The sequence below is a fragment of the Parambassis ranga genome, chromosome 21 (assembly GCF_900634625.1).
Source record: "Parambassis ranga chromosome 21, fParRan2.1, whole genome shotgun sequence".
NCBI lineage: Eukaryota > Metazoa > Chordata > Actinopteri > Ambassidae > Parambassis > Parambassis ranga.
The window spans coordinates 19,088,971-19,108,509 of NC_041041.1; positions in this window are offsets into that span (position 1 = coordinate 19,088,971).

The window sequence follows — 19,539 nt, forward strand, 5'->3', positions numbered from 1 at the left end:
TTTTTTCTGTGACTAACACCAAATTTAAAATGCTGAATCACTGAATTCTCCTTTTAATTCCTTTTTATTTTGTGCACAAACCACGCACACACGCTTGTCATCCACCTATTCATGAGGTCAGGGTTGTGCTCTGTGGCAGTTTTTTAAGAATAATATCAATTCTCCATGGGAAACTAATGAGTGGTGGACATGCCCACCGGCCACAGGGGACACAATCCATTCCTTCACAGTAGGCGTCTGTGTTGTGGAGCTGTTCGCTCAATGCTCTGCCATATGGCCACTGTGTCAGTCACCTCTCCAGATTTTTTTTTTTTTTCTAGGAGAGTCCTGACTCTCTGTGCCCAAACGATACCCACTCATGCTAGGCCAAGAAGGAGAGACGGGCAGCCCACACCTCCCCCTAGATTGGAGACTGAGGGGAAGGAAAGAAATAAAGAGTGGTCCACAAAGGAACAGAATGTGAACATTTGGCTAGATGGATGAGAAATGAAGACTATACATTGAAGAAAAAACTACATTTTTAGATCTTTGAAGCCATAAAAAGGAGGAACCACAATGGACGGAGAAGAGGGAGAGACGTCAAAAGCACCAATAGTAAAGATGCTGTCAGATGGAGAGGAGATTGAGGAAGACATAGAGAAGAAAAAACTATTCATTTGTATAAAAAGAGAAGAGAGGAAGAGGAGGAGGAGGAGGAGGAGGGTTAGATCTGCCAAACTGGGAAGAAAGAAAATGATGAGAGGAGAGGAGAAAGAGAGGAAACGGAGTGAGAGAACATGAAGAGGCCAGGTGCAGCGGCAGAGCAGATGGAGGGAAGGGAAAAGAGGGACGGAGAGAAAGAGTGATGGCAGAAGGCAAAACAGAGAGCAGAGAAGTTAATGTCTCGACTGTTGTGTGATGGGGCGTGTCTGTTCCAATGCCAGGCCGCTTTTCTTACACTCATTTAAAAAGACTGTTCTTTAGGGGTGGCTTTTTTCTTCTTTTTCAACCTTTTATCTTTATTCCGTCTTTGTCTCTGTTTCTTGACTTACTTGGCTGGCATGACTGTACATCACAACTTTAAACTGTTTACCAAAATGTAACTTTTAACTACACAATGGAGCCACATTAAGGCAGCAGATAATTCAAGCTGGAAGTACACAGTTGTTCACTTGGAACATGAAACATCTCAAAAGTCAAACATAAGTTAAAGAGAACTTAATGTTTAAGAAATAAATGTCTTTTTTGCTAACCAGATAAAATGTTATGTCACTTGTGTATATGTATCTGGTGCAAATAAAGCCAACAGCTTATTCTAAAGGTACTATTTGTAAAAACGGGTGTAGTCCCTGTCACCATTGTTTCTGTCTGGATGATGTTTAGTGCTTTTTATGTTTAGTTGACCAGTTTTTTTAATTTATACATCACATGGACACACAGGAGTGTTCGTCACCAGACACCACTACAAGCTATTCCAAACTTCACCAGCAAACTCAAGGCTAAAAAATGCCATTCACTGAGCTCTCATATTTTAACTAGTAATTTGGGCAGCAGTGGCTCAGTGGTGAAAGCAGGGTTGTCCAATAACCGGATGGTTGGTGGTTCGATCCTAACTCCTCCCTAGTCATTGTTGTGTGTCCTTGGGCAAGGCACTTTACCCGCATAGCCTCCAGTGCACTCACTTAAGCAATTTCCCTGATTGGATTATTAAAGGAATTCAAAATTCAAAATTAAAAAAAAAAAAAAATTCATTTTGCGGCTGTGGCTCAGGTACAGAGAGTGGTTGTCCACGAACTGAAAGGGCAAGACACTTAACCCTAAATTGCTCCCACTGGTGTGTGAATGTGTGTGTGCGTGTGTAAAGTATCATTATTTACTGTTTCATAAACTGACAACCTGTTGGCGATAAAGGATCAGCAAGGGTCAAGAAATATAGACTGTACCAGGTGCCTGGTACATTATATATATATATGCAGGCCTACATATATATATATATATATATATGCCTGATGGCCTATTTATATGTAGGCCATCAGGCTGCTGAACACTGACTGAACATTTATCATGTAACATCATTGCCACAATGCACAAAATTGCACATATTTGTTTTTCAAATATTAACATATTTGCACACTCCGTATATCTGACAATAATACATAAACAATCCAACTTAAACACTGATAACACTTTACCCTCTGTACATAGAACTGCACATTTTGCTTATTTGATTTTTGTTTCTTACTGCTTTATTTATGTTTATAACATAAGTCTACTGTCTTTTATCTTAGTTTAGTTGTGTACAAAGTCATGTGAAGGGAACTAGCAAGGTAAGAATTTCATTTCTCAGTGCTGTGCATTTGACAATAAACTTCTTGAATCTTGAATATAATGTACCAGTCTACAACCTGGTTAGGTGCATTCAACTTAATGCAAAATTATTTCATTAAGTAGTTGATGTTTTAATCTTCCCTTTATGTCTCTCTTTGTCTGTCTCTCTCTCTCTCTCTCTCTCACACACACACACACACATCTGTCGGACAGCGAAGTCCTGGAGACATGTTTCCGTCACAGAAAGCAGGGTGGAAAATAGCCTGAACAATCTCTCTTCTCTTCTGTCACAGCGTCAGTGGAGCAGCGCAGACATAAACATAATAATCTCTTTGAGCACCATGGGGGGACAGGATGCCCATATATGGAAGCGAGGAGAAAGGGAGGCGTGGCGGGCCCTACAGGGCTGCGATGGGGAACTTGACATGGCGGAACGGGTGAATTATATTGGAAAGCCTGAGAACAGTTGAGCATCCAGACTGTTGGAGTAGGGTGATGTCTGTCTGAGGCTGGCACACACACACACACACAATATGCTGGTCTGTGTCTCTTGTGTTTCCTCTTTCCGTTTCCCCCTCTCCATGCCTCTGTCCTTCGTGCCTTTTCTTTCTAAAACACAGATTTTCCAAACCCATCTGTCATCCACGGCAACTTTTGCCTCCTTTTATTCTTTCTTTATTTGTGACATCTCCTCTCTCCCTCGCCTCCTCCCACCCTTTCAACCTAGACGTCTCACACCTGTTTGCTTTCTGTGTGACCTCCAGTATTTGCCTCTGATATGGGGAAAACACTAGATGATCAAATTTCCCTTGGCTTCCCACACCCTGCATATCCAAAAACTCCCATTTTTAAAATAGCAAAAACTGTCACAGGGAACTAACCCACATCAGAAAATATATATATTTCTAACTTTGATCCAAACAAGTCTATATATATATATATATATATATATATATATATATATATGTAATTTAAATTGTCTTGGAATCATTTTTTAAACTACCAAGGAATAAACCTGTGATTACTCATTCAGCTTCATCTGCCATGGATGATTTACACATTGCAAGTTAACATGCAGCAGTTATTAGAGTGAATTAGTGAGCATGTGGGTGTGACATCTTAAGAGCTGAAGGGAGGGCTGCTGGTTCCAAGCCAACTCATTTCCATTACAGGTTCCTGTTCTAATGACTCTAGCACTATAAATATGATGCTTCCCGTAATGTTGAAGTATTCCTTCAGAGTTTCCTAAACAGCTTGTCATCTCTGTTTATTCTCCAGCCGTCTCAGAAACAAACATACATGTATCATTGTAAATTAATGTAAATATTTGTTTCTCCGTGTGGTGATGGACTTGATGTTGGTGGGCTCTTACAGAGAATTAAAGATGAAAAAAATAATATAGAGGAGTTTTTTAAGCTATGACATAAATATTAAGCAGGAATATTTATAACCAAGATAATATAAAAATATTATATGCAGCAGTGGCTCAGTGGTGAGCAGGGTTGTCCAATAACCGGAAGGTCGGCGGTTCGACCCCAGCTCCTCCCTAGTCATTGTTGTGTGTCCTTGGGCAAGGCACTTTACCCGCATTGCCTCCAGTGCACTCACTGGTGTATGAATGCGTATGAATGAATCGGCGGTGGTCGGAGAGGCCGTAGGCGCACCTTGGCAGCCACGTCTCCGTCAGTCTCCCCCTGGGGAGCTGTGGCTACCACTGGTAGCTTACCACTGCCACTGTGTGAATGTGGTGTGAAAGAATAATGCATCTCAATGTAAGCGCTTTGAGTGCCTGCCCAACAGAGCAGAAAAGCGCAATATAAGACCAATGCATTATTATTATTATTATATATTGATCATACTCTTCTGTATCATGAACATAATGACTAAAAATTTCAAATAACTAGAAATGCCTGAAACATCGTTTCCCATAATTTTTGTAAAGACAGACATTTTTAGTTCTTAACCTTAAGGGGTTACATTTTTCCAGAAAAACACTAGGGGCTAACTCGGTTCCTATGATCACCTCAAAACACATAAGCATGAGCATTAGACCGACTAAAGTAAGACTAATCCTGTGAAATCTGGCCCCATGACCATTGGCTCATTCACTTCTATGTTCAAGGACCGAAACCTCAGCCTCATGTTACGTTCTGCTGGTGAGGATGGGCTGAAAATGCACAAACAAATCATGCAACACACAAATACGATACAATGACCAAAGCATTGCTTTTTGATCAAGTGCACGCAGGCTATGTTTTTAATCAATAGCAACTGTCAGGAGGGGCACACGTGTGTGACATCCCTCTTTTTCAGGTCATCAGAGTTTCTAAAGAAAGCTTTGATTGATTTTTCTTCTGTTTAAAGTTGATCGTTAAGACCCTTTGGATCCTCCATCTTTCTTTTCGCATCTCTTCCATGTCTTCTCCTCCCTGCTCCCGTCTTGAAAGATTTTAAATGTTTAAACAGCAACTGCAGTCAATCATTAATCACACTGACACAGATGATTACAGAACACGCACACACACAACCTCAGTCATTACTAAACACCTAATGGACACAAAGCCAGGCACTGGCCTTTAAGCACTGCGTCTATCACACACACACTGCTCTCAAACACTCAAGCTCATTAGCCCCTTCTCTCACTTCATCATTCTTTCTGCTTATTTGTCTTCCTTCCACTAACTACTTCCCCAAAAAACACACTTTTCCTTCCTCTTTTTCACTTTTTTCCTCTGGATATCCTCCCCTTTTCTGCCACATTTGAGTCTTTATTTCTGTCCATCTGCATCTCCATCCCCCTTTGTCTGTCCTCCCACCACCTACGCAGGACGTCGTCCTCCGTAGTAAATCTTGTTCCCCCGTCCTCTGAGGCTGATGCTGCCTGCAGCTCTATGCAGAGTGATAGATGATACAATATTGAGCCACTGTAAAGCTGCGACTGAGATCTAGGGTTCTCATAAGAAAAGGGCCTCCTTAGCCTGTAGGGAGAGGAAGACGGAGAGGACGGATGTGTGCGAGAGGAAAAAAAGAAAGAAGAGCAGAAATGAAGAAGAGACGAGAAAGTCGGGAAGAATTTATACTGAGGGGGGGGGGGGGGGGGTGCGATGGTGACTGGCAGAAACAAGGCTCATGGGTAACGGTGATCATGAATAATTTAGCTGCTTCTGCAAATGAATAAAGTATAGTAATTTATCTTTGCACTGTAAAACTGATATTACTTACATGGATACAGCGGTGTGTTGTTTTTATATGACAATTTTACACTATTAGAAAACCAGAGACAGACATCTGAAAGAATAAACTTTTATTATGTTGAGAACAAAATAACATAAAACTGATCAATGTAAAGCAAAATTATTATCCCATGAAGGTCTGGATTTCAGAATCAGAATTGTGTTTATTGTCATGTAAGGAAAAAGGTTTCACATTACTAGGAATTTGCCTGATTTAGTGCATACATAAAACATAAAAATCATTTATGTTCATTTTTTCCTCATTAGTTTACACAAAGCACTACATACTGACAGAAAAAGTAATTCTTATGAGCACAATATAGACCCTGATATGAACTCAGTGTAACGGGTAGCACAGATGGATCTGTGAGGTGGTACAAGTGTGCTAAGTAGTGCAAGTAGGAAAGTAAATATAGTGCAAATAGTCATCAGGTGGATCATGACTGGAGCAAAGTGATCAAACATCAGGCAGAAAGGATGAGAGCAGAGAAATGGTCTGTGGTCAGCACCTGCAGAACCTCTCCTTTATAGGGCTGTCTTGATAACTGCCTCATTTCCACCTGTTGTCTGTTCCATTTGCACAGCAGCTGAAACTGATTCACAATCAGTGTTGATCCTAACTGGACAGGCTGATTTCACACAAGTGTGACTGACTTAGAGCTACATTGTGTTCTTTAAGTGCTCCCTTTGTTTTTTCAGCAGTGTATATAGAGATGTGTGCAGATTCGACACTACCACTGTGTTCCCCAGTGGACACATCAAAGGCGCCATCGCTATGTCAGTGAATAGAATAGAAAGTGTATAGAAATATATCTGCAGTGTCTGCAGTCTTTTGTCTGAGCCCTCTAAAGCAACATGTAAGGTTAGTGTTTTTTTTTGTATATTTGAGAAATAATATTTCATAATTTGGTTGTGTTGGTTACATTTTGGCAGAATAATGACTTTTGAGTAAAGTAAATCATTTAAGTTCACATATGATTACATAGATTATTTGCTGCATACATTTTCTGATGACTAAACCAATATATTCATTTGTAGAAAAAATTGTTTGAATATTGGCTGTGCATCTGTAAGATACAATTTAATCATTTTTCCATATTGTATGAATTTGCAGTCCCTCAGTACCAACTAACCCAAACCGTCCCAAATAAGACATGGTTAGTTATTAGGCCATTGATTGGTGGGTCGGTCATAATCGAATGCATAAATTTGCCTTAATTAACACAGATTGCATCTTGGTCTCTTTTGATCATGTGAATATGAACGATCTGGTATGTTTGGAACCTGGAGTGATAACACTCCTGTGATGTTATTGTAGTTACCTGATTTACCTAAAACCTAAAGAAAACCTACAAGCCACTAGGGAGGTTGATATGTAGTTTTCAGCATAGGTTCAGTCATGAAGACTCTTTCACATCATCCACCTCTTATCTCTATCCGCTTCCCTCTCCCTCTTCACCATCCTCGCACTCTCTTTCACTGCACTGCACTCCCTCTAGTGACCTCCCACATAGTCAGGTGTAATAGAAAGCACCTCCCTCACCGATCAGCTGTCGATCCGTCCCTCTCCCGCCCAATCATTGCGTAGCAAGAGATTTAAAAGCCTCTGTCTCTTCTCCAGCTGTCTCCTGATCGAATCCGGCAACCCTCCTCCACCCCAAGCACCTCCCGATCCATGCAGTTCAAGGCCTCCTCCCTCCTGCTCTCCTGCTTCTACACCACCACCAGGTCTAGACACAGGGGGGTGTCTGATCAGCGGCCTCTCCGCTCGAGCTTTCCCCCCTTTCGGACGTGGTCCTTACGACAGGGTCTAGGACACCAATGCACATTTACAATGCTTGTATTAATAAATTCTTTCACATTCAGTTCGCTGAGTCTCTCATGATTGAAATGCTGGTGCTTTTTTCCTGACACATCTCTTGTGCTTAGCATGTCATCAGTCACAGTGAGGACTCTCATGCAATTACGAAGGGCATTTTTATTCTGATATCATCATGTCCATTCAAAAAGAGTTGATATCTGATTCACACATACTTATTGAGCATACACTTGTCATCTTATATGATAAATAAAATCAAATAAATCATTGCACACTACCTGACGGTCAAAAAACCTGTCTGCTTCCTTCAGCAAACAACACCACAAGTGATTACATCCTGCCCTCCTTATACCTTCACACACACAAAAACCCCACTTTCTGGTCAAACAGACGCGTTTTAACCCAGACATACAGAGATCACCAAGAGTATAACACGCCAGCCCCTAATTGGTAATTGGGATGTGCAACAAAGAAACAAAAAGCCCCCAACAGAGATTAGCAATAACAATTGCACACTTTAAATTGAATTCAGTAATTGGTGATATTTGACAACCTTAAGAGTTTGACACCTCCTGCAACAGACACTTTAGTCACAGGTCTGTCTATGGCCCCGTTCACACTGGGGGAAAAAATGTGGCTTAAGCAGGATTTGCCGCATCCAGATCAATCCAGATGTGTTTTTTTCCGAGTGTGAACACCTCCAATCCGGCTGAATCCAGTTTGATTTCAATCCTGCTAGATCCACCCTCGAGAGGTGGATCTAGCAGGATTGGCTCAAATGTGGCTCAGGTGTGAACGCAAATGTGGCTAGCGAATCTGGCTAGCCACATTATTAGCCATATTACGAGGCGCCACCTAGTGGTTTGGAGAACAGCAAACACGCTGGATGAAGCCGGATTGAGTGCGGACACAACTGTGTGCTAGCCAGATTTGAAAATAGGTCTGAACGCATCCAGCTTAAAGGCTGTCTGGGCTCAATCCTACTCTAGCTGGAATGACTTTCTCCAGTGTGAACGGGGCCTAAGCTTGCTTGTCTTGAGATGCACTTGAGTGCACAAACCCCCTTTTTATCTGGAAAAATTTCCAGAACTCTTCCCAACAACCAAGAACAGCAAACAAAACAATGTCTCCAGGAACAAAGCTCCTGGAGATTCCATTTTTGCAGTTCCTGCACCCATTTTTTTCTAAAAAAGATCTGCCATATTCTGCAATTGGGGCCAACGCCTCTTGATGTACAGATCCTCTTTCTGAAATAAGGTGGTAGGAAGGGTTTATCTTTCAGAAGCAGTATATGATTAGGGGTAAGAGGCTCATAGGTCATTGGGATCATCAGGAAGCTTAGTGATAGGGCGACTGTTTAATATAGCCTCCACCTCACATAAAGCTGTATGTAATTCATTCTTATCCAAAGTTTGTAAGTGCAACATGGAATTCAGCACCTTTCTGCCCATGCAAATGAGTCAGGCAAAAACCTTTCTCCTTGCAAATCTGCCATTCTCTGTTCATTGACACATTGTAACACCTGCAGAAACAACATTGAGATACAATTTTCTTACAAGTGAATTGGCATTTGTCATCCAAAACTTCTGCCGCTGCTTTGCCAGTGTATGACTTCTCCCCCTACGGCCCAGTTGTTAGTGAATACATCTTAATATGAGCACAGGGATGTGCTGCTCCTTTGACAGAATAAGAGGATGTTTTACTTCCTCGGGCATAGCAGCCTTGCTCAGCCTGCCACCAACTCTCAGCAATCCATCCTCCAACTGCGGATCAAGCTTATAGATGTTACTACCTCGGGTCACAGCCTTTCCAGCTGACAGTGCAGCAACCTCTTTACTAAAACTTTGGTGCTGATTATATTGAACGATCAATTGTTCAGCCTTCAGCGGATCTTCGTGGGATAGAGTCCGACCATCGCCAGCGAGTGTGACCTTTGAATTTACACATGTCAAGAGACCATTTCTCTTCTCCTCTGATGACTCAACTGCAACATGATCTTTCACAACCTAAGAAACCATGAAACAGCAGCCTTAAGTTATCACCAGTCTGAGAATATGTGATGAGTCAATCCATGCCACTCAGTATATTAGCACTGCCTTCCTAATCTCTGGATCATCACCTGTGATGGTGACATCTAGGGCATATGAAGGCCAATTCTTCTCCACCTGAGATTAGAAACGTAGGTCTTTCAACCCATCTACTGCCATTTAAAAAGTATTGCTGTCAATCCTCTAGAAGCACCATCAGCAGGGTTATCTTTGGAATTAATATATCTCCACTGAGAGACCTGGTTGCTTCTCTAATTGGCTGACACCCTGTTTGCTACATAAGTGAGAAAACGTTTGTCTCCATTCTTTATATATTTGATCACTGAAGTGCTTGTAACTCTGCTCACAGCATCTGATCCACTCGGACAGCTAGAACAGCAGCAGTCAGCTCCAACCGGTAATGGTCATCTGCTTCACCAAAGTGTTTCCATCTTCACTGCATTTGAAAAGTGATGCAGCTGGGCATGAACAGATTGTCCAAAATACTTAGACTTAAAGTATGCACCTCCTTACTTCAAATGATGCCATCTGTTTCCACATCCTCCAGCCATCTTTTCCATTTAACTTCTATATTTTTGGGCATCTTATCATCCCAACCACATCTTCTCCTACAAAGTTACTGCAACATGATCTTAGCTGGCAGCATGAATGGTGCAAGGAAACCAATGGGATCATAAACAGAGCTGATTATAGATAACATTCCTCTCCTAGTAGGAGCTGGTCTTAGCTGCATCTTAAATTTAAATGAGTCTGTCTCCGCACACTGTTGTAGCCCAAGTGCTCGTTCCACTGGAAGCTCATCTCTGTCAAGTTCTCAACCCTTTTCTCCTCTACAGTGGTTTGCAATACAGAGAGTGTTGCTGATCCGTTTTGTCAGAGTGAACCCTCCTCTCTGGCAAAGTTTGTTTAAATTATGGACCATAAGAACTACTTCCTCCTCAGAAGGCAGGCTCTTTAAACAATCATCCACATAAAACTTTCCTCTGAGTGAGTTTTCACTGAAGTCATGATTCATCAACATTTGCCTCAATTTATTGTCCGACCTAATGGATCACCATTCATCATTGTCTTTATTTTAACATCTAATGCGTCTCCATAAAGTCACAAACGCCAAGTCTTATTCGACTGTTAACTGATCCGACCAACGGTGAACTCCCTTAAGCTACTGGCGATCAGCTTCCTCTGTGCAGGTGAACCAGCTGTGGTCTCCATAGCTGCAACCTCCATGATGCTGGTAATACCATGGTCAAGCCAGTCCAATTTTGTTGACTGACGTGGTGAAATGATTTACCTAAAACCATAAATAAATAAACCTACAAGCCACATCTCTTGTGCTTAGCGTGTCATCAATCAGCGTTCAGACTCCCACGCAAATTACAAAGGGATGTTATTCTGATGTCTGTTTCACACATAATTAACAAACATACACTTAAATGATAAAGAAAATCAAATATTGCACAAAAAACAACACCTCAAGTGATTACTTCCTGCCCTCCTTATACCGTCACAATACAACAAACTCCACCTTGTGGTCTAACAGAGAATTGATGCATTTCAACCCAGACATACAGAGATCACTAACAGTGGCTCTGACGTTTGAATCAAATGTTTGAACAAGCTGGTTTATCAAAACACAAAACTGAATCATGATGCCATTCTACGAGGACATGTACAAAATAAACAGTACACAGTACAATAAATAAATAAATAAATAAAGGGATCATTCAACAGAAATCAGACAAATCTGTGTTTACTCTTTGATCTATTAGGACAAGAGGAGACATTTGGAAGGACGTAGCTAAACAAGAGGTTTAACTTAAAGAAAATCCTATACATTATACTAAATACGATCTATCTATCTCTTTCCCTCTGTTACACACACACACATACAGCCAATGTGTGCTCTGACACACTGTTAGCTGCAGTGTTTAGACTGGTTAATAGAGCTCCTCTATTACAGATAATGACATCACACACACACATACTCAGCAGGGTTCACTGTCATGGCCAACAACTGATGTATGACAAAAATCTCACACAAACACATGGATACTGTACACTGGCTATATTTATGGAAGGTCTGAGATGTCACCCAAATGATAATTGTGGTAAATGTAATGCGTAAAACACAAAGGCTGCATTTTTTAAAAGTTAAGCTTTGTCAGTCCTTAAAAGCACATTCTTTTCTGTCATTGAGTACGCATTTTTTGGGCAGTCAATTAAACGCAATATTGCAACACAAGCTTTTTTCTGTTAGCAGTTATGCAGTGTGGTGACTGTGTGTGCAGCCTCAGGTGGTGTGTCTGTTGGATATAGCCAGTCTAATTGTAGTCAGGTGCAACATAATGAGCGAGCAACTCTCCAGGTACAGTGTGTTGTAATTACACTGCATATGTGTGTGTGTGTGTGTGTGTGTGTGTGTGTGTGCATGTGTGTGTGTGTGTGTGTGTGTGTGTGTGTGTTTAAAATAAAAACTACAATACAATGTATGAGCAGGACTCCTGAGTGTAATGCCTGGCTCTTTATCTGCCAGAGGCGTCACTGTGTTTGTATGTAACCTCGCCTGTTGATTGGCACTGGGCAGCTATAGTGAACAGCAGGCTTATCAAAGCTTTCTCAGTGAAAACATCTGCCTGCAGAGCAGTCGGCAGAACATAAGGTGTTTTAGGGGCTAAACTGGTTGGGAGCCGCTGGTTAAATCAGAATGAGCTTTTTATTTACGGCTGCACACTGGGGGTTCCTCAGGTCCGAACAGTTGTTGCTCAAAATCACCAGCTGTCATTCACTACATGCTGAGAGGAGACCAGAGAAGGACGCACATTAAAGCACACGTGGAGCCACACAAAACGCATTATTTGTTGTGCGCACACGCACTCGCACAATGCACCATGCTGTGCGGGAGGTGTTTGGGGGTCTAGGAACCTGCCCTTAACTCAGCGGGAAATGATGAACCTCCCCTACCTTTTCTTTCCTTTCCTTGCTTTAGCAGAGTGATGGATGAGTCCAGCCAGCCTTATGCTGAGTGTTAGTTGTAGAGGAATCAGTTTTGTGAATTTATAAGGATATATTTACAAATATGTCAGATAGCTGTGTGACTTCTTTTAACAGGCATATAAACCATTTTAAATTCAACAGTAAACTGTATGTTTCGTCACAGCCTTCTAGAACAACATGTGGGTCAGTCCTTTTTAGCTGTTAGAACCTTGAAATATAATTTTGATATTTTGATATGGCAGTTTTGGTTAGATCTCAGTAGTAAAAAGTTCACATATGATTACATACATGGCTGCATATAAGAAACTTCATTCCAAACCCTATCCACCGCCTTTGTGTGGCTACCATAGTAAAGGTCTAGGATAGTCAGTCCTATTTAAACTGCTCTTCTGAAGCTAGGATAGGTATTTTGCAGCAATGTTGATATTAAAAATGAAGAGCTGATAATATATTAATTGAATCCAATTGAACAAATGTTATTTACATTTATTTTTATGTTAATAATTGGCACTAAATATTACCATTGCCCATAAAACAGGAAGAAAGACCATTAAAATTAGGATTACCTTTATTAATTGGGAAATTAGGTTTACAGTAACTAGTGCATGGTGTGCCTGTAAAATAGAGATTATCAATGAGATGGACAGTCTCCAGAAAAAGTTGTTGTTAGGAGGAAGCACCGGTGATTTATATTTTGATCCTCATTAGGCAGGAACATTGAGTAAAGGTTATGGAAAGATCAGTTCATCAAGTTTAATAAGGTTGACTTTTTTTTAAATATTTAACCTCTGCCATGATATTTCCCTAACCTAAATCATAAAAAAGTTAATCTTCTTTGAGTTATTAAATGACTATTAAAGAGAATTTAATATATCTATACTGGCATGTCCCAGTCTGAGATACTGAGATATCAGTATCACACAGATGTACCAAAACCCACCTCTTCTTCACTACTCCTTAGAATGAACGTGTCAATACTACGTGAAAAGAATCATCTGTCACCCTCTGTCAGCTGATGAATAATACACCAATCTGTCACCAATCCAATACAAGCACATACTGCCCCAAGCTCCAGGTAAAATGCACAAAACACACCAAGGAAGCCACACAAATAACTACAAATAACCCCCTTTACACATGCACAGATATAACACCACATACTGTACACGCACACATATACACACACACTCAGCTGTGATGGATGCTTTACAGCTCTGTTCACATGTGAAGCCATGGGGGCATTATTAGAAAATTATTGATGGTGGAGTTTCTTCCCCCAGAGAGGTAAAAGGATACACACTAACCCATACAGAGGCATTATTCTAGACCTCATGATGACAGAACTGGCCAAAATCATTAGTTATTTTTTTTCCCTTTGGTTTCATTATGTGACATTTTTCATTACAAAACATCACAGAGTGGGGAAAGGAAGCACTGTAAAGGGAAACTGCTACAAAGAGAACAAAGGCATGCTATTACAGCAAATTGTGGCTGTCGGGTTGTCAGGCTTGTATGCAAATTGACCGCAGTAGTTCATCAGGAAAAGCCGCATTAACCTGACTAACTGTATACCCTCTGCTTTAAATCCTTCTGACACAATCATCAGGGCTCATGTATCCACTGTTATAACTGACAATACGAAAGAATATGTTTTAAGTGGATATGTGAATGTGCTTTTTTTCAGAATGTGGTGATTGTGTCCGACAGCTTCCCTTCAGATAAACCGCCTGCATGACATAGCTGCATCTCCTGGCAGTGCTAAACTGTGGTCTCTTTTCAAACGCCATGCATCAATATAGTCTGGCTCTATTGGCTCCATCGACAGTGGGAGGTGTTTCTGCTGAAATGCTGGGTTTGGTTATCACCAGACATGGGGGTGAGAATTAAGGCCAAACATCTGGCAACCAAAACACTACAACCAAATCTAATAGTGCTGCTGGTTTTTTTCGTTTTTGTTTTTTATTTGTCTGAACATTGCATTGTCTGATCTTGGGGTGAACTTGCTGGGGCGTCCACTAGTTTGCAATATTTTTTAATTGTGCAATTTATTGTGCAGCAACAGCTGCTTCTCTAACACCATTGTTTATCTCTTTCTCTCTTGTCATTCTTAACACACACCTGAATGTTCCAGAGCAGCAAACTGTCAAATGTCTGTTTTTATATAGGTTCAATTCATCAAGGACTGATGATCAGCAGCACCTGCTGCAGCTCATCTTCTTAAACTCAGTAAGAGGGGAGGCAGTATTAAACATGTTCAGTTCTTTTTGACATGTTTTTTTTTCTAAATAAAGTTTGATCCAATACATATTGATAGGTTTGTGTGTGTGTGTGTGTAAGTCTTTGTAGCAAGGTAATGTTGGCTGTGTGGGTTAGGACAGGGAGTACAAAAACAGGCAATTTTCTTTTTCAACACCCCCTGACACACACTTGTGCCACCTACCCAGATGAAAGAGTTGGCTGTGTGGCAGACCACTCTGTGGCTCCCTTGAGGGTTATAGTCACCATTTATGGGGGTACAGACTCGGCAGGCATGCCAGTGTATATTGTGTATATTTGTGCTTTGTTTTGTATGCCCTTGTATAGAAAGTGTGTGCAGTACTTAAGCTCACGCTTCATAACTCAGTACACACATACACAGACATTGACAGACCTTTGGAAGAGGGGGTGGGGGTGAACCACAATCTCAGATAGTTTAAGAGTATTAATGTCAGCAACCACCCATTGGTGAAAGCACAAATGTTTGCAGCTGAGCAGACGCTCATGATAAGCTAAAGGCTACTGAACGGAAAGACTGATATCATCATAACAAAATGTGCTAGCTGTAATGGTGACGGATGAAATGTTTTGCAAAGAAATGGGATGAAAAAGAACATAAGGAGGAAGCAGGCTATGAAGACATTTATGATAAAATGTTTCATAAAGGGAAGGCATGAAGGATGACGTGTAAGAACATTTAGAGAGGCAGACGCTAAGAGGAAAACAGAATAAAAGACATTGAAGAACAATGAATGCTAATAAAATATGGAGGAAAGCAAAAGAGAGACAAGGGATCAAAATATACAAATAAAAAGATAATTACACACACACAGCACAACAAAAAGACTTGATGAGCCTCTCCGCTTTGGCGTAACTTTTTAATTTAACTACATTTTCAGGGACACTTAGCTGTACCTGGCAAACAGCCCAAAAAATCAGAAAACAATAAACCTTATGCTGTGATTGGATTTATCACAATCTTATTTGTACATGTGTAGTGAGAAAAAAAAGCTTTTGTCTGATGAAATGTAATTTGATTTAGCAGCGTGCAGCCAGTGAGTTCAGGACATTAGCAGAGCAGGGAGCTGAAAGCTGCCAAGACCATGAGCTAGCTCTCTCACCCAGACGCCCACCCAGGTGGGGAAGATGAGAAAAAAAAGGAGAAAAAAGGGATGGGCTTTTAGGTGGGGAAAAAAGACATTTTGCACATACTTTCTCTTTACACAGATAAGCCAGAACATGCAAATTCAACATGTAGCCCATCATTTATGATATCAGTGCAAAAGTGGAGAAAATCAGTAAATATTTAGTAGAGAGGAAACAAAGAAATAGGTAAGGAGGAAAATACATACATCTTCATTCTGTATGGATTATCGTGGGGCTGACGGGGGCCCTCACTCTCCCTTACAATCTCATTCATAACTATTCTCAATCAATGCAGAGTTCACAGGTTATTAGTGTGTTATGATTCAGCTGCATTGTTTATATGCCAAGCACAGCCTCTAAATCAATATCCACCACTTGTACGAGTGGATAAAAATAATGTTAATTTCTTAACTCGGATGCTGAACATTTGCTCCCTTGATCCGGATGATTATGGAAAAATATTTGCAAAGACTCAGTGCTGCTGGAAAAGCAGGAGAGTGTGAGGAGAAGATAGCCATGAAGCTGATGAAAAAAGTTGCATTCAGTGCTGCTGTTTTTAGCCGTAGTGCTCTTTCTGAGGCGCTTTCATGGTGAAATTACACATTACAGAGAATGTAAGAGTGGAGCCTCTGAATCCAGCCTACATGTGCCACTAACCCTCTTGGCTGGAGTCCATTTAGTTCAGTACAATGCTGATAGATTGAACCATTCATATTAGATGGGTGTAGCAGAGAAGCTAAACCTCATTTATTTTTTACAACATATTAGGGATTGTAATGTGGCCCACCACAATTTTGAATATTTTGTTAAATAGCAATATGGAAGATTTAATAAAACAAATTCCAAAATGTATCGAACTGGGTATTTTTTTTTTTTTTTTGCTGATATATTCCCTATGTAATATTTCATGAAAACAGAGGAAAGACTTTTGGAAAATGCCCCATATCTCCTTGGGGGCTAATAATTTTGACTTTAAGCAACCAAAGCTTTTACAGCTGGAACAGCTTTGTGGTACACAGAAATTGCTCAGCCTGTCCATGCTGCTGCTGTTTTATTGCCTTCCAGTAAAAGTCAAACTTATTATATGCACAGGGTTACAATCTTTGTAAACCCTTTGGTTGTGTGTATTATTCAAGACAAAAAAGTTGGACTAGAGAAGCAGAAAAGGAGGAAAGTTAAATGATTTTTGACTGTTGATGGTTTTAAATAGATACATATCATCTAAAGTGCTAATAAGTCTAAAAGAGAAACTTTTCTCATGTGTTTCTTTCTTTATTGTGTGACTCCGCTCATTATAAAACCCTGGGTCTGATCTAAGGAACCCAAGCTAAAGACAGCTGAATGTTGTACTGTGTGTGTGATCAGTGATTTTTGCTGCCAAGCAGAGAGTTAAAATCTGTGTTAGTAGGTTACACTCTCAGCAAATGCCAACCACAAGAGACCTTTCTGAAGTGTGTGTGTGTGTGTGTGTGTGTGTGTGTGTGTGTGTGTGTGTGTGCATCTACAGGCTTACAGACATCCACACTGGCACACTCACATGAGCCAGTTCACTTTGTTCATGCAGAACTTGTGATGTATGTGAGTCTGTGTGTGCAACAGTGTGTTTTTATGTCAGCAGAAGCGTGAGAACCAGGTCAGTCTCCTGAACAGAGGAGAAACACATAGATGATAGAGTGATGAGTAAATGAGGTCAAGACTGATGAGAAAATGAAGAAGAAGGTGAAGAAATGCTGACTAAAACCAAACTTCAGCATTGTAGTGTATACAGTTACAGTCCATTAAAAAGCAGTATAAAATGGAACAGATGGCTGGATATACGGGACTGTCTAAATATCATTGTGACAGTTTATAACATCACACACATAAATGCACATGATATTTCAGACCTTGAACATGGACGTGTGTGTAGTTCTCTAGTCGTACCGCTGCATTTTTTGGGGGGTGGAGAGTTTTCCATGTAAAATGTTCTAATTTTGTGTGTTTTAAGATGATCTCTAGCATTCCCTGTTCCAAATTCAGCAGCAGTTAAAAACGACAATGTGGCTGAAAACAAACCGACTGTGCGGCTGTATCAGTCCTACAATTTGATGACGCCTGCTAATGTTACCATTTTTTCCATTACCTTAGCCTTGTCTCGTATCTGGCATGTGATGGTTTTTATTTTTCAAGCTTCTACGAATGAATAAAGAGAATATTTTATTCTAGAGTTTTTGAATCTTGTGTACAAATGCCAGAACACACCTGAGACAAAGAAAGTAAGTCTGACTGTCATGTATCACATTGCTTCTCTCACTTTAACACACAACGATTGCACCATGCCCACTTCCACTACTTACATGAAAGCAGCAAGTTTAATAGCAGAGCATATATATTTAAACATTATATTAGAAAAATGCTCAAATATGTCAGGCTGCATCTTGTTGTTTTTGGCCAAAGGCCAATAATTATAGGAAGCATAAGAAAACAGCTTATTTCTATAAAAATGTCCAAAAAAAGAATATTTGTACCAAAAAGTCTAATGAAGCTCTTCCAGGTATACTGTACGCTAGTTAGCAGCAGTGCAGCGGTAAGGGAATAGATCAGCCACACTGTTCTGTTTCATCACAAGCTGCATGCCCACCTGTTGCCATATGAACCAATAACAACACAGTAATAACACTCATCAAAACATACAGAAAAAACAGACTGACAATCCCATTACTTGTTATTTAGCCTTTATTAAATAATAATAATAACATTAAAAAAGAAATTTTTCTGTACAAAGTCTACAAACAAATGTTTGAGTTATCTGGCCAGTGCCATATGTGTGTCTTAATGTTGTGTGTGTGTGTGTGTGTATCCATCGAGACAGAAGAGGTAATACTATCTGGACCTCCAGAAGCAACAAGTATGCAAAGTCAAGCAAGAGAGAGAGAGAGAATCATAAAAGAGAGGGACAAAAATGTGTGTGTGTGCATTATTGTGTCTCATAATGTAGTCACTGGTCACTGAGAAAGAAAAAGAGTCAGAGCAGGGAGATAGAAAGAGTACAAGAGCAAGATAGAGAGACACAGTAAGAGAGCTCCAAGGCACTTGGAAAACAGTCCGATGAGAACACAGTTAGATGGACAAGAAACTCTCCCTCTCTCGTTTATTGTTCCCCATCTCAAATTTCTCCTTTTCTGACCATATTTCTCCATCTGCTGATGTTACCTTTATTTTCGTTGTTTATTTTATATCTCAATAAGCCTTCTGGCGATATCAGTGCATGCCCTTGAATGTGAAGGGATGAGAGAACAAAAAAAAGAAAAAAAGGGGGGGGCTCCAGGCAAAGATACAACAAATGTGACATGTTTTTCCCCTCACTGCTTTCAATTTACACCCCTAGAGGACAGCAGCATGACCCGGATATTTCACCGATCCAAAGACAGAACACAGAACGTGCTTTCTAGGATTTAACTTCACCTGCTGTACAGCTAGGGCTGAAACAGAACAAATATATATAGAGAAAACAAGGAGAGGTCAGTGTCTGGTCCTCCGATGTTTTGTCTGGGTCACTGACTTTTTACTTCACTGCCTGTTTTATGTCTTGTTGTCTCTCTGCTTGTCCTTCCTTCTGTTTGTCTCTCTCATACTCCACCTTTCCTCCTGACACTCTTGTGTCATCAGCAGTCTATGTATGTCCTCTATTCTTCCCATTAGTCAACAAATCAGTGTTGAAAACAAAAGATCCCAACCACAATTTGAATGGTCTTAA